This window comes from Rhinolophus sinicus, chromosome 16 (genome assembly GCF_057876585.1).
Source record: "Rhinolophus sinicus isolate RSI-liver-muscle chromosome 16, RSI-T2T, whole genome shotgun sequence".
Lineage (NCBI taxonomy): Eukaryota > Metazoa > Chordata > Mammalia > Chiroptera > Rhinolophidae > Rhinolophus > Rhinolophus sinicus.
In genome coordinates, this window is record NC_142516.1 from 32,473,804 (window position 1) to 32,489,560 (window position 15,757).

At 36.5% G+C, this 15,757-nt stretch overlaps 1 pseudogene; it reads left to right on the forward strand.

Moving 5' to 3' along the window:
- The first annotated feature begins 4,827 nt into the window (after positions 1–4,827).
- LOC148754989 (large ribosomal subunit protein eL29 pseudogene) lies at positions 4,828–5,436 on the forward strand (annotated as a pseudogene).
- The last annotated feature ends 10,321 nt before the right edge of the window (positions 5,437–15,757 follow it).

Sequence of the window (15,757 nt, forward strand, 5' to 3'; positions counted from 1 at the left end):
ACCTCTCTAAAATTCGGTTCCTCTAGGTTTAAAAAATTAAAATTAATAATAGTGTCTGTATCCTATTTTTACATATCAAATGCGTAGCATAGTGCCTAGCATATTTATTTAATAAATACTTTATAAATGTGATTCATTATTTATACTGTAATAAGACCCATGTAGCATATGCATTCTTATTGCCACCACTTGATTTCGTGTTCCTGTCTTTGGATAAAGATGAAAGTGTATATTCACTTATTCAGCAGTATTTATTGAGTGACTGTTATTTATTAGACATTGTTTTTGGAGCTAGGGACGTGGTGGACAAAAAAGGAGTTCCAGCTCTCATACATCGTATATTCTGGCAGCAGGGGGAGGCTTACATTATCATGGTGCAGGGGCTTACCTTCTAGTGGGAGTTAGGCTGGGCTAGAGAGATGAGAAGCATGATTAGGGTATATTTAGAAAATGTGTGGGGAAATTTTTTCTGAATTCATATAAAAATAGTATTTTTATAGAAATAAGTTAAATAGATATTTATAAGCTGTTCATTTTTTATAAAAGTAAGTATATACTTGCATATTTTAAATATACTTATGAATTTATAAAATATTTACAAGAAAATATTATTGTATTTATTATTATATAAAAATAATGCCACTACACTGGACATTTTTTCAATAGAAAAATTATTCATAATTCCATTATAATATTGTTCCTTTTAAATTGCCTTAGCATATATTTGTACATAGTTTATTCAGCACACATTTTCCGAGCCTTTTTCTCATGCTGCCTCAGCATGGAAAAAATGGGCTCAGTTTCCTGACATGGGAACATGGCTTGGAGTTGCAGACAGTTCAGTGGGATGGCAGCAATGGGAAAGAATATCACATAAAGGCATCCTGAACTCCCTTCGCCCAGGGCCTGCTTAGAAGGAATGAGATAAAGGGAGAGGACTATTGGCCATCCTGAAAAAGAGCAGGTAAAGATGAGTAGATTGAAGCAAAATTAAATTCCTGGGACATGCCAAGTGCCTAAAGACCAGAGAGAAGATTCCAGAGGTAGTGAGGCAACTCAGGTTCTCATTGTTGCCTTCTCAACTTCAGGCGATTTCTGGGGAAATAGCTACCCCTACCCTACCTCAACATGAAGACCTGCACTTTTCTTCCTGTTAGAGTATTGGGGCTATGGATTGAGATGAAAGCCCAAGTCCCTTCCAAGATAACCCTGACACAAGTTAATTTTGAGTTCTACAGGCCATGGGTTTGGCCTCTTGCTCTCTTTTCCATGTGCCACCAATGTCTTATCAGGCTGGGTTCTTGCCTAGATACATCTAAATTGGGATGCACCTTCCCAATTTATTCCTCATTCCTCAGACACTGAAACGAGTTTACGAACAATTTTTAGATTTTTACGTTAGAATTAGAGTTATACAATTGAAAAAGATGTCAAAAAGGTCATCTGGGAAGTTCCTCTCCATGTTCCTGACTCTGTCTGAAAAGTTTGTCCTGCTTAAAATGTCAGTTCCCTGATGGCAAGATTCCATAAATAAGAATAACAATCACTCAGTCACTAGAAATCTTCATAAATACCAGAAGTAAGTGTTTTTGATCTTTATGGAATTGTGCGTGGGCCTCTTCTGCTTCCTTCTAAGCCCCTTTCCTGAAATACTCCCTTGATTCTGCTCTGGAGGTGGTAACTAGTCGAAAAACCCTCAAGTTTTCTTTATTTTGGACATGAGGCCCATTGGATTCCTGGTGCCTTCTTTGATGGGAAGGCCTCCATGTTCCGCCTTTCTGTAGGAAAACCCTATAAGAGTAAGGAACAAGAGATGTTAAATCATTTCAGGAGGAAACTTCCAGATGGTGCCTCTGATCTCAGGTTCCTTCTGTTTTGCCAAAGGGAAAGTCAACCAGGTCATCCTTTGACATGAAGAGACCCAGGCATAAGTCCACAGCAGCACTGAAGTACCCCGAGAACCCTCCACAAGCAAATGGCTCATCTCAGGCATAGAAAACTTAGACTTCAGGTTTGGATTAAATCCCTAGACACATTAAGGAGACAACCAACAATTTTTCTATTGTACATGGAAATGCTAATTTCACTTACAAAAGAGAAGTACCAAAATAGTATTATGATTATAGCAGAAATGTAGGAATATAAAATTTGTTATAAACAAATTACGCATAAATTGCAAATACCTCATCAGAGTAGGCTGGGTATCCATAGCTCAGCTGAAATTCTTTGAAAAGGTTACTAAGGTGAGTAAAGGGCCTCAGTGTTAGGGAAAGGAGGGGGTGTAAAGGAAGGCTATAGAGAGAAGGGGAGGCAGTCTTAGGTTTGTGATGTCTCCTCAGCATTTCCCATAGATTTGAATATTTGCAGTTGTGAATTCTCCCACTGCAGTGTGTATACTTGAGAGTTAATTTAAAACTATTACTTGGGATAACATGGAGTGCTGCTTATGATGACCATAACAGCTTGAAGAAGATTTTAATATATTTGGGCTTCTCTACAACATACCATAGACTGGGTGGATTATAAACAACAGAAATTTATTTCTCACAGTTCCTGAGGCTGGGAAGTCCAAGATCAGGGTACTGGTCATAGAACCCACTTCCTGGTTCACAGACAGCCATCTTTTTGCTGTAACCTCTGGTGGAAAGCAGAGAGGGGGAAGCAAGCTCTCACAGAGTTCCCTGATGGCACTCTGTGAACTCCCTTATAAGAGTTCTTATAAGGGCATTAATCCCATTTATGGAGGGCACCACCCTCCAGACCCTGTGTAATCCTAATTACCTCCCAAAGGCCCCACTTCCTAATACCCCCACATTGGGGTTAGGGTTTCAACATACGAATTGGGGGATAGGGGAAACACAAACATTCGATCCATAAAAAAAAACATTTAATAACCTGCAAATCTGATTGTTTCAATCCTCTGCTCAAAATCCTCCATTGGATCCCAGTGCCAGTAGCACAAATCACTCATTATTGATTTGCTCATATTATTTCTTGATTCTTTCCACGAATATTGAGTAGCAGATTCCGTGCTAAGTGCTGGAGATACAGCAGTAAGGAAAACAAACAAGGGAGTCTCACCCACCCCTCCTGGAGCTTGTATCTTGTGTTAGAGACAGGAAATAAACAATTTAAATGGAGATGATATTTTGATAATAAACTAATGTGGATTTTTTCCCCATACATCCTAACCCCAATCATGTACCCTAAATCCAATCATATTCCCCTGCAACCATTCCACCAATACGGGCCCCAGCTAAAGAAGGAACATATGATAGAGGGAAACTCCCTCCAGAGAAGGTGAAATTAAAGAAACCACTTTTGTTGAGAGTAGAGATATGGATGTGGAGGATGCAATAGAAATGTTCAGATAGGGGAAGGGTGACCTGAGACTTTTGAGCTTGGTAGCAGGTACAAGCCTAGGAGGAGCTCTGTGTTTGACATGAAGGTAGTGGAGTGGAGTGTGGGCAATAGAGAAGCATCTGGGAAGGCAAGTGTGTAGGTAGAACTCCCAAAATGATGCTTCTGGTTCCCAATGGTCTATATCTAGAATGTAGAGATTCAAAAGTCCCTGTGTGGACCCAAAGTAGTGTGAGGACAGCAAGACCAAGGGACTCCTGGGTAATTGAGATGATGGCAATAATGGAGGTTAGTGCCCCAGAGTTCTGTTAGTAGTGTTTCTAGCTCCTGTCCCCTTGTTTGTATTTCTGACTCTCATTTTGACAAGCATTAGTTCTGGTCATGTTTGTTGATCCCAAGTAGATTCCAGAAGCTGACAGACAGGAATGGATTAGAGATAAGCTGATGAAATAGTTCAATTGAGGGCCAGCAGAAAAAGAGCATAGAGATCAGCTCTACCGCCATGTTTCCAGGGAAAAGTACATTTTCCCTTACTCTGCAACACTGTGCTTGAGAGGGAGGGGGAGGGGAAGAACACTCCTATGAGGACTGAATCCATCTAAATAGTTTCCAATAGAGGGGGCATCTCACAATGTGTCTGACCAGTAGTCCTCAAAACTGTCAAGGTCTTCAAAAACAAGAGAAGTCACAGCCAAGAGGAGCCTAAGGAGACATGACAACTAATTGTAATGTGGTGTCCTGGATGGGATCCAGAAACAGAAAAGGAACATTAGGTAAAAACTATGGAAATCTGAATAAAATGTGGACTTTAATTAATGATGTATTAATATCAGTTCATTAATCTTAACAAATGTGCCATACTAATATAATAATAATTAATAATAAGGGAAACTATACGGGGAGAGGGAAGTAAATGGGAACTTCCAGCACTGTCTGCTCAATTTTTGTATAAATCTAGAACTTCTAAAAATTAGTCGATCAATTGAAAACGTAGGTAAAGCTCATTTCAAAAATGAAATTAAAACCAGACATTTGTGAAATGTTTGGAAGCCCTGAAACACTTTGCTGGAACCAGGATTTTGAGAGCACAACATGAAAATACTGGTCCAATCAATAAAAAATGATGCTTAAGATAAGTCAGTTTCCAACACAGGCCGTTCTTATTTTGCAGGGTGGTAGTGTGGGGCCACCAAAAGGACTGTGCAAGCTGAAACCATGCAAAGTGATCTTAATCGTGGGGGAAAATTACAATTATTCAGTGACTTTAAAAATTTTTTTGTCAACACATTAATAACTCTCTTATTGTCAGTAATAATGAATAGGGAAATGAAAAAAATAGTAAAACTGATATTTATTGTAATTAGAAAAATTGAGACTTAGAATGTTTTGTTTTATTTGCAAGACAACTTATTAAGATAACCACCACTGCTTCTTCTCTGACAGTCCCAGGAGTTTGGGACTTGTGGGCTTGGGTGCAGACATGGCCAAGTCCAAGGACCACACCACGCACAACCAGTCCTGAGAATGGCACAGAAACGGCATCAAGAAACCCAGATCACAAAGATACGAATCTCTTAAGGGGATGGACCCCAAGTTCCTGAGGAACATGCGCTTTGCCAAGAAGCAAAACAAGAAGGGTCTGAAGAAGATGCAGGCCAACAACGCCAAGGCCTTGAGTGCACGGGCTGAGGCCATCAAGGCCCTCGGAAAGCCCAAGGAGGTCAAGCCCAAGATCCCAAAGGGCGGCAGCCACAAGCTCAGTTGACTTGCCTACATCGCCCACCCCAAGCTTGGGAAACATGCTCGAGCCCACATTGCCAAGGGTCTCAGGCTCTGCCGGCCAAAGGCCAAGGGCAAGGCTCAAACCAAGGCCCCAGCTGGTCCTGCAGCTGCAGCTCCGCCTCCAGCTCAGGCCCTGGCTCCCAAAGGTGCCCAGGCTGCCACGAAGGCTCCAGAGTAGTGGCCTCTGTCTGCCAATGGAGGACGGAGAGACTGGGGGACCCTGGGCTGCTATCTGTGTGGGGCTGGTGTCCTCCTGTGCTATCTGGACCAATAAAGCTGAGGCAGGATCTGGCACACACACAAAAAAGTAACCACCACTAAGGATTTTCCCTTCCTTTGTCTCTCAATTCTTAATATCTGAGGGCATACAGATTGGTCTTTCCTATTTGTGGGAGACATTCTGGAGTGTCCAGAGGGTGCCAAAAAAAATGTATACACTTCTTAAGAAAGAAGAAAACTGTATTAAAATTGTAATACTCAATATATACCGATAACAAAAGATGAATATAAGTCATGTTGTATACATTTTTTTGGCACCCCTGGTATTTTGTATCTTTTTTTTTCAACACTGAAGAAAAAATTTATAGGTGGGAAAACGTCTATAATTCATTAAATGAAAAATCCCCTATGATTTTTGTTTATGAATACTCTAGTATTCAAAAGCTTCTGAGTTTTTTAATCAAACGATTCAGTGATATTTTAAATTTGCCAAAGTTATAGAGTCATTTATGTAAGGAAACAGGATGTTTCTTTTTGCAATATTATTGTCCATGTTCATGGAAAATATGTATTTCTCTTTGAAAAGCTATCCTTTTAAGAAGGTGGCATAGTATAACAGTGGAGATAATGCTGTCATACACACTCTGGTCTGTCCTGGTGAGATTTAATAAAACACTTTTTACCAAAAAACCCTGCAAACGTGTCAAGAGTGGTTTGAATAGCGCTTGCCTTCTTCTTACAATGTAGCTTAGGGCGGGAGTGAGCATGTCTTCTGTGCCTTTGCAAATGATCACACTCCTTTATAAGTTTGGATCTGCTTCCCACATTTTATCCTTTGTATTTTCAATAAGAAATACCTCTGAGCGTTACTTTAACGTGAATACTTTAAAGTACTTGTCAGCATCATTTCCTCCTTTCCCCATTTATGTTGATAAGTTCGTCTTCACTACATTCCTCTCGCTTCCTATCTAGGGTCTCTCAAATGGTGACGGTGTCATCCATGGTCAGCTGTTTCTTCTGTAACTCCATTTATGTTTGATTCAAAATTCAGTTTTGAGAGTTCTTTATATACGCTAGACACAAGTCCTTTGTCAAATATCTGATTTGCAAATATTTTTCCTAGTCTATGGTTCACTTTCCATTCTCTCAACAATGCCTTTCAAAGGGTGGAAGTTTAGAATTTTGATCAAGTCCAGTTTTTCAATGTGTTCTGTTATGGATCTCATTTGGATGGTATATCTAAAAATTCTGCCTATCTCAGAGTCACAAAGGTTTACTTATGTTTTCTTCTAAGAGTTTTATAGTTTTACATTTCGGTCTATGATCAATTTTGAGTTAATTTGGAGAGTGTGAGGTATAGGTCAAGATGCAATTTTCTGGGTATAGGGAGGGTGGTAAATGGATGCCCAATTATTCTGGCACCATTTGTTAGAAAGACTATCACATCTCCATTGATTTGGCTTTTTACTTTAGTCAAAAATCATTTAGCCATTTGTGTGTTTGGTCTGTTTCTGGACTCTCTGTTTTAGGAATTGACTTTTATTTTCTTTAAAGATCCAGATAATAAATATTTTAGGCTCTGTAGGCCATATGGTCTCTTGTAGCAACTATTTACCTAGGCTATGGAGCATGAAATCAGCCATAGACAGTATGTAAATAAATGGACATGACTATGCTAAACTACGTTTACAAAAATTGGCCCATAGGCCGCAGCTTGCCAACCCCTGCTCTATTCTGTTCCATTGATTTTTGTGTCTCTCTTCTGTAGTACCACACTGCATTGGTTACTGTAGCTTTATAGTAAGTCTTGAAATCAGGTAATGTGAGTCTTCCACTTTCTTCTTTTCTTCAGTTGTTTTGGGTATTCTATTTTCTTTGCCTTTCCACATAAGTGTATTTTAAAATCCTATACGAATCAATTTCGGGAAAACTGAAATGTTAAAAATGTTAATTTTCCCAATCTTCGAACTTAATATGTCTCTTTATTTAGGTCTCCTCTGATTTCTTTCATCAGCATTTTATAATTTCCAAATATGTGGGGATTTTCCAATATATTTCTTGTTATTAAACTGTGACTTCTAGTTTAATTCTGTTATGGTCACACAATATACTTTGTACAATTTCAATTTTTTAAAATGTGTTAAAGTTTGTTTTGTGGCCCAGAATATGGTCTATCTGGATGAGTATTCCATGTGCATTTGAAATGAATGTGTATTCTGCTCTTGGTGGGTGGAGTGCTCTATAAATACCAATATGGTCGAGTTGATTAATAGTATTGTTCAGGTTTCCTATATTCTTGCTAATTTTCTACCTATTATAGAGAGAGGAGTGTTGAAGGCTCCAGTGGACGTGTCTCTATTTCTTTTCAGTTCTTTCAGTTTTTGCTTCATGTGTTCTGCACCTCTGTTCTTAGGTATATATACATTTTAAATTGCTATATCTTCTTGGGTATTTGCCCCATTCATCATTATGTGATTTTCCTCTTTACTGCTGGTAATTTTCCTTGTTCCGAAGTCTACTTTTTCGGATATTGAAATAACCAATCCAGCTTTTTTTCTGATTAGTGTTTGTATGGTATATCTCTTTCAATCCATATATGTCTATGTATGTATGTGTGTCTATGTAGGTATATGTACCCATGCATAGTATATAATATAATCATATTTAAAGTAGGTTTCTTGAAAGCAGCATAGTTATATAGTTTGGTCTTTTTCAAGTTGAATCTGAGAATTTCTGTTTTAATTGGTATATGTAGACCACTTACATTTACTGTGATATTTGAAATGATTGGATTTAGGTGTACTATTATATTATTTTCCTGTTTGTCTTCTCTGTTTATTGCTCCTCTTTCTTTCGTGCCTGGCTTCTTTTGGAAGTTTTGCATAGTTATTAGTATTCTATTTTAATTTGTCCGTTGGCTTTTTGGCTATATAACTTTGCAATTGTTTTTAGTGGTTGCTCCAGTGATTATTGTAATAGGCATATCTAGCTCTTACAGTCTACTTAGTTGAATATTTTATCTTTTCAAGTGAAACATAGAAGCCTTACAACCACCATGTTCCCTTTATCCTCTCACTTTATAAGTGTCTTATGTATAACATCTATAAACACAATATTATAACTGTTGCTTTCAACATTCATACATATTTTATAGTACTTAAGAGTAGAAAAATAGTCTATTTATCCTGACATTAACCCTTTCTATTGTTCTTCCTTAATTTGGAAACTACATCCCAGGTTTCCTTCTGTGATCATGTCCCTTGAGCCTGAAGAACTTCCTTTAGCATTTCTTTTAAAGCAGGTCTCCTGGTGACAAATTTTCTCAGTTTTCTTTCATATGAGAATGTTTCTAGTTCAACTTCATTTTTGAAGAAACACCTTTTAGCTGAATATATATTGTGTATTGATAAAAAATACTTTAAAGATGTTATACTGTCTTTTGGCCTATATGATTTTTGATGAGAAATCCACAGTCATTTTCAACTATAACATTGGTTTTCTCTGGTTGTTTTCAGATTTCTTTATCTTTAGTTTTAAGAAGCTTAATTACAATGTGTCTGGGCATGGTTTTCTTTTAGTTTATCCTGTTTAGGTTTCATTGAGCTTTTTGAAATTTGTAAATGTATTACTTTCATTAAATTTGGGCAACTTTCAGCCATTATTCAAATATATTTTCTGTATATTTATATTATAAATATATAAATTATATTATAAATATATAAACATATACATATATCATATATATGACTAAATGAAATGGTGTTAGTGGATATCTTTTCAGAGGGCTTTAATTTTATGAAGTTCTTGCAGTTCTGGAACTCAGAAGGATATAATGTATTAGCTAAAATTGTATTTTTAGTATTCAACTTTAGGAACTTAATTATTAAACAAGTGATTAATTTAATTAATAAACAATCTTTGGATGCCTGAACTATTTCTAAGAAACAGATGCACAAATATTTCTCACTAAACATAATTTTGATTTTCCCTCATTTCTTAGAATGGCATTACATTAACAAATATGAAAAATATGCAAATACCCTGGATGATTATTTGCTACCTCATTTTCTTAAGATGATAGGTAGTAGATGCCTATGAAAAAAGCTAGCTAAATCACCCTTGCTTTTCTGGCTTCTAGTTTTCTCTTCGGTCTGGAGAAAAGAAAAACTGGTTACCTTAGTTAAAGAAGATAATATAATTGGTTGACTATGCTAGGTATTATTTCTGTTTTTCCAGTAACTAGAACAATACCTTTAACACAGACAAAAGCACCCAATTAAAATTTGTTGAATCAACAAATGAATTGACCATGGCAGAGACAGTGAAGACAAAAACCTAAGATTGAGCCTAAAGTATCTTTACAACAAGAAGTACTCCCTTTCCCAATTTAAGAACATTTGTTTCTGGGGGTATAGGAAGGGTAGGATATTAGCACTGTAAGCCAGAAGAGAAAGTAAAAACTTACAGAAAGAAAACTCCAGTGAAGAAAGGAATAGAACTAGAAGGATAAGAAATAAAAGAAAGAAGAAACTGAAAGAAAATATCCAAAAAGAGAATTAAATTGGATGAAAGGAAGGACAAATGAAAAGAAAAGAGAATGCAGTGGATGCAAGATGACATTTTGAAACATTAGCCTTTTACCAATAAATGTTGTATTATTATTAGAAAAAGAACTTCCGAGGTCAATGGGACAATCAATTGTCAACTACTTAAAATACTAACAAATGTGTAGTAGTTTCGCATTTGGGCTTCAGAGGTTCCCTTCAACAACTTCTCACTCCCTTTCCACTCCTACTTTCTCCTCCTCCCCTCTAATCCTTCCTCTCTCTTTCCTTGCCATCCCCTCAGGACTACATGTGCACACACCCACAAAGACCAAACAATCTGTAGAGAAATGCACCCACACAGACATTTATACCTAGAAACACATATGGTCAGATTCAGGAGACCCATTTCCATAGTTCATGTCCATGTGATACAGAAAAATACACCCACACGAAGACAAAGTGAAATTTAAACCTCACTTCCTTGAGGTCAAATATATACAAAGTAAAATGTACCTAGAATAAAATAAATATATCAAAACTCCTTCTGTTTTCCCCACATATAATTACACAGAGATACTAGCAGCTTTATACATGCTGATTCCTGAATTTGGATCACTCTCTCTTCCAATTACACATTAAAATCCTTTCTCTGCTTCAAACACCAGTTTAAATGCCATTTTCTACATGAAGCTTTCTCAGATCACTCCAGCCTAAAACAATCTCTCTTCTCTCTATAGGAGATTTATGTAGCAGTTTATCTGTATTAGGCACACTCTGAGATATTTGGATTATTTTTGTATAACTATTATTTCCTACTTTTAAATGATCAGAATTCACTTTTAGATAACATTTATATCCCCCACCCCCAATGCTTTATTCAATAAACAGCCTTTAGTAGATACCACTTTATCCTAATGGGAGAAAACTAAGGCACACAAGAGGAAGGCAGCTTCCTGAGAAATAGTGACACCCACTCCCCTCTGTAAGGAGACTGGGGATTGTGATCATTGCAGCAGCCTGATGTTTCGGATTGCTCTCCCTGCCTCTGCTGCTCGTCACGAGGGTGGAGACTAACTAGGAGGAACAGGAAGGAGGAGAACTAGGAGTAAGTGTTCCTCAGCTTTACACGTAGAAAGACTCCATCTTGTCAAGGTTCTCTGAGCCAGTGGTGTCTTAAGGATAGGCCAACTATAATTAAACTGAAGAGACTGAGGCATAAATCATAATGCTAATTCACACTGGGAAATATAATCCCAAGGGACCTGGCATGCTCCCACCTGCTGGTCAGGGTATTCTCTTCTTACAGGTCTATTTACACCAACAGTTACATTCTAATCAGAATAATGGGCTTGTAATCAAGCCAGGAGTGTGAATGGGACAATCTGAGGTGCTAATGTCACTGGGCTGTGACAGCCTGATGCCTGTTTCAGCTGAGGACACACCTGATGAGAGGAGATAGGTATGTACCTGGATGACATTGGAGATCTTTGGATCCAGCCCTGCTCTCTGACTCCTGTTTTAGATTCTTTTTATTACTGTGGCCCTTCTTTTCAAAAACTGTTGGACATGTGAGCAGTCTGCAATTTCAGACATCATGTTATAATCTATACTATGTGTCTGTAGCCTCTCAACTTGATTAAAGTGGAGGTTGCAAGGCTTAGTGGATTTTAGAGACAAACTTTTTATCCGTCACAAAGTGCTGTGTTACTTCGGGGTAGTTACATCTTAGTGATTCAGTTTCCTCATATATAACAATGGGATGACAATACCTGGCTGGTTGGTGGTAAAGACTGAATGAGGTGATATGTGTAAAGAGCCTGGCACAGGATAATTTTGCTCAGTCAGTTAATTCCCCTTTCTTCTTCATGTTCATGAATTCCTAATTTATAGTTCACTATCTAGGTTAGGTCATTGCCAAAGATGGTCAAACTCATCTACTATAGTATAGGAAGTTTTTCATATCATCCTCAGAGAGTTGCTTCAGATTTTATGGATCTTTTGCTATCACCCTATTCATTCCCTTACCATGAGAGCTCTTTTTTTCTTCTTCTTTTTAAAAAAATATTTTTATTAAAAACATAGCTAACATACAGTATTATATTAATTTCAGAGGTATCCCATAATTATTTAACATTTATATACCTAAAGAAGTGATCACCATGATAAGTCTAGCAACCATCTGACACTACCACGCTATCACAATGTTACTGACTGTATTCCCAATGCTGAATATTATATCTCTATGACTTACTTGTTTTATACCTGGAATTTGAACTTCTTATTCCCCTTCACCTTTTCCCCCCTTTAAAAACTTTTCAATTACATTTGACATTCAATGTTATTTGATACTAATTTCAAGTGTACAGCATAGTGATTAGACATTTATATAATTTAAGAAGTGATCTCTCTGACTAGTCCAGTACCCACCTGGCACTATGCATAGTTATTATCATATCATTGATTATATTCCCTATGCTTTACTTTACATCCCCATGACTATTTTATAATTACCAATTTGCACTTCTTAATCCCTTCACCTTTTTCACCCTGTCCCTAACCCCCTCCCATCTATCACCCCAACAAATCTGATACCCATCTGATACCATACATAGTTATTACAATATTATTGACTATATTCCTTATGCTGTACCCAACATCCCCATGATTACTGTGTAACAACCAGTTCATACATCTTAATCCCTTCGCCCTTTTTTACCCATCCCCTCAACCCCCCTTCCATCTGGCAACCATCAAAATATTATCTGTGTCTATGAGTTTGTCTCTGTTTTGTTTGTTAATTTTGTTCTTTAAATTCCACATATAAGTGAAATCACATTGCATTTGTCTTTTTCTGTCTTCTTTAAGTGGTTAAAAATATGTAGATCCTGAAAATATGACTGAAATTTCATTTTTATAGCAGTTTCTTTTAGATGTACTGTTTAAAGCAGATGGAAATGCAATTATTTTCATTAGTTGAGTGGGTAACTTCAGTAATATTTAATAGAATAACATGTTTTATATAAGAATAAACATTCATTTTTGCAATATAGTAACACATGCTGTTTGTAAGACGTGAATAAAATTTAATCATGTAGATTATAAAAAGCTTTATATGTATATTAATTCAAAAGCATTTTTACATATGTTTATGTTAATTTACTTAAACATCTATCTTGTGACAGTTTTTAGTGTAAATATTTTAAAGCTTTATAGTTTGGAAGATTCTGTTCTTAATTATCTTTTTGTTAAGGAAAACTAAATACATATTGCAGTCATTAAGAGAATAACATACCTTCATGTACCTGTCACCCAACTTCAACAATTGATAGTCATAGGAAACATAAATTGTTTATTTCTGTACCCCCACAATCTTCCAACCCCATTATTTTGAAGTAAGTCCCAAACATCAGTTATTTCAGTAAATATTTCAGTATGTTTCTAAAAAATATACACATTTAAAAAATGACTGCACTACCATTATCAAACCTAGAAAATTCACAGTAATTTCTTAATACGATTAAATATCCAATCAGTGTTTAAATTCCCTTGATTGGCTCATAAATGCTATTTTTGTTTTCACAATTTGCTTGTTGGAATTAAAGTACAAATACAGTCCATAAATGGTAATTAGTTGAAATGTCCCTTAAATCTCTTTTAATACATAGATTCTGCTCCATTGCTGTCACTATTTTTCCCTATAATATTTTGGGTTGGAGAAGCTAGATCAATTATTTATAGTCTTAATTCTGGTGATTCCATCCCTAAGATTTAGCTTGTTTTTTGGCCTCTGTATATCCTATTAATTGGTAGTTAGATTCAGAGGTTTGCTCAGATTTAAGTTCAATTCCTTTTTGGCAAGAAACCTTCATAGGTGGTGGTGTGTACTTACTTTAGAAAACATACTATCTGGTTATCTGTTTATGATGTCAGTAATATTTGATGACTAATGACTAGATTCATTAGAGGTTTCAAAAACAAAGATAATATAAAAATATGTAAATACTGTCTCTTATTCTGCTATACTACACAAGTCTTAGCACAAGAAAAGCCACAAATTTTATGTATCTATAAAGAGCTTTGCCCCACAAATACCTATCTTTTTTTTATAGTAAAAGGTAAAAAACATAAAAAGTTACCATTTTAACCATTTTTTAGTGTACAGTTCAGTGGCATTAAGTACATTCACATTGTTGTGTCTCTGACCCATTTTAAATTAATATTTGTATGTGATGAGAGTAATGGATTGAAATGAAATGCTTTTGCATATTGATATCAATTGCTCTTGAGTCATTTGTCGAAAAGACTATTCTTTTCCCACTAATTGCTTTTGCACCATTCTCAAAAATTATTTGTCCATGTATGTGTGGATCTGTTTATTGATTCACTGTTCTGGTCTACTGATCTATTTATCAATCTTTATGCCAATAACACACTGTGTTGATTACTATAGCTTTGTAAGAAATCAGGTAATATTAGCCCTTTGTTGTAGTTAGGGTTCTCCAGAGAAAAAGAACCAATAGAATACATACATAAAAGAAATTTATTATAAAGAATTGACTCGGGTGGGGGGTGGGAGATGAGGGTAAAGGGGATCAAATATATGGTGATGGAAGGAGAACTGACTCTGGGTGATGAACACACAATGGGATTTATAGATGATGTAATACATAAGTGTACACCTGAAATCTATGTAATTTTACTAACAATTGTCACCGCAATAAATTTAATTTAAAAAAATAATATTACAATTAAAAAAAAAAAAAAAAGAATTGACTCATATGACAATGAAGGTGAGAAGTTCCACAATCTGCCCTCTATAAACTGGAGACCCAGGAGAGCTGATAGTATAGTTTCAGTCTGAATGCAGAAGACTGATATCCCAGTTTGAAAACAGACAGAGAGCAAATTCTCCCTTACCCTGCCTTTTGTTCTATTCAGGCCTCCAATGGATTGGTTGAGGCCCACCCACATTGGGGAATGCAATCGGCTTTACTTAGCTACCTATTCAAATGTTAATCTAATCCAGAAACACCCTCATAGACATATTCAGAATAATATTTAACCAAATGTCTGTGTACCCCATGTTCCAGTCAAGTTGATATGTAATATTGATAGGATAGGCACACCCTATAGCTTTACTCTTCCTTTTCAAAGTATTTTGCTATTCAAGGGCCTTTGTACTACCATATAAATTATAGAATTAGATTATCAATTTCTACAAAAGAGCCTGCTGGGCCTGCATTGAATCTGTAGATCAATTTGAGGAGAAATGGCATCTTAACATTGTCTTCTGACTCATGAAAAAGGGATAGCTCTCCATTTATAGAGTCTTTAAATTTCCTCAGAAGTATTTTGTAGTTTGCAGTGTAAAAGTCTTTCACATCTAGTAGATTTATCGCTAAATTCATCTTCTTTTTTTTTTTTTTTTTAAGATTTTATTGGGGAAGGGGAATGGGACTTTATTGGGGAACTGTATGTACTTCCAGGCCTTTTTTCCAAGTCAAGTTGTTGTCCTTTCAGTCTTAGTTGTGGAGGGCGCAGCTCAGCTCCAGGTCCAGGTGCCGTTGCTAGTTGCAGGGGGCAGAGCTCACCATCCCTTGTGGGACTTGAGGAATTGAACCGGCAACCTTGTGGTTGAGAGCCCACTGGCCCATGTGGGAATCGAACCGGCAGCCTTCGGAGTTAGGAGCATGGAGCTCTAACTGCCTGAGCCACCGGGCCGGCCCCAATTCATCATATTTTTGGTGCTGTTATAAATATTTTTTAAAACTCCAATTTCTGATTATTGTCAAGTATGTAAAAATCCAGCTGAGTTTTTGTAATTGATCTTATATCCTTCAACCTTAACT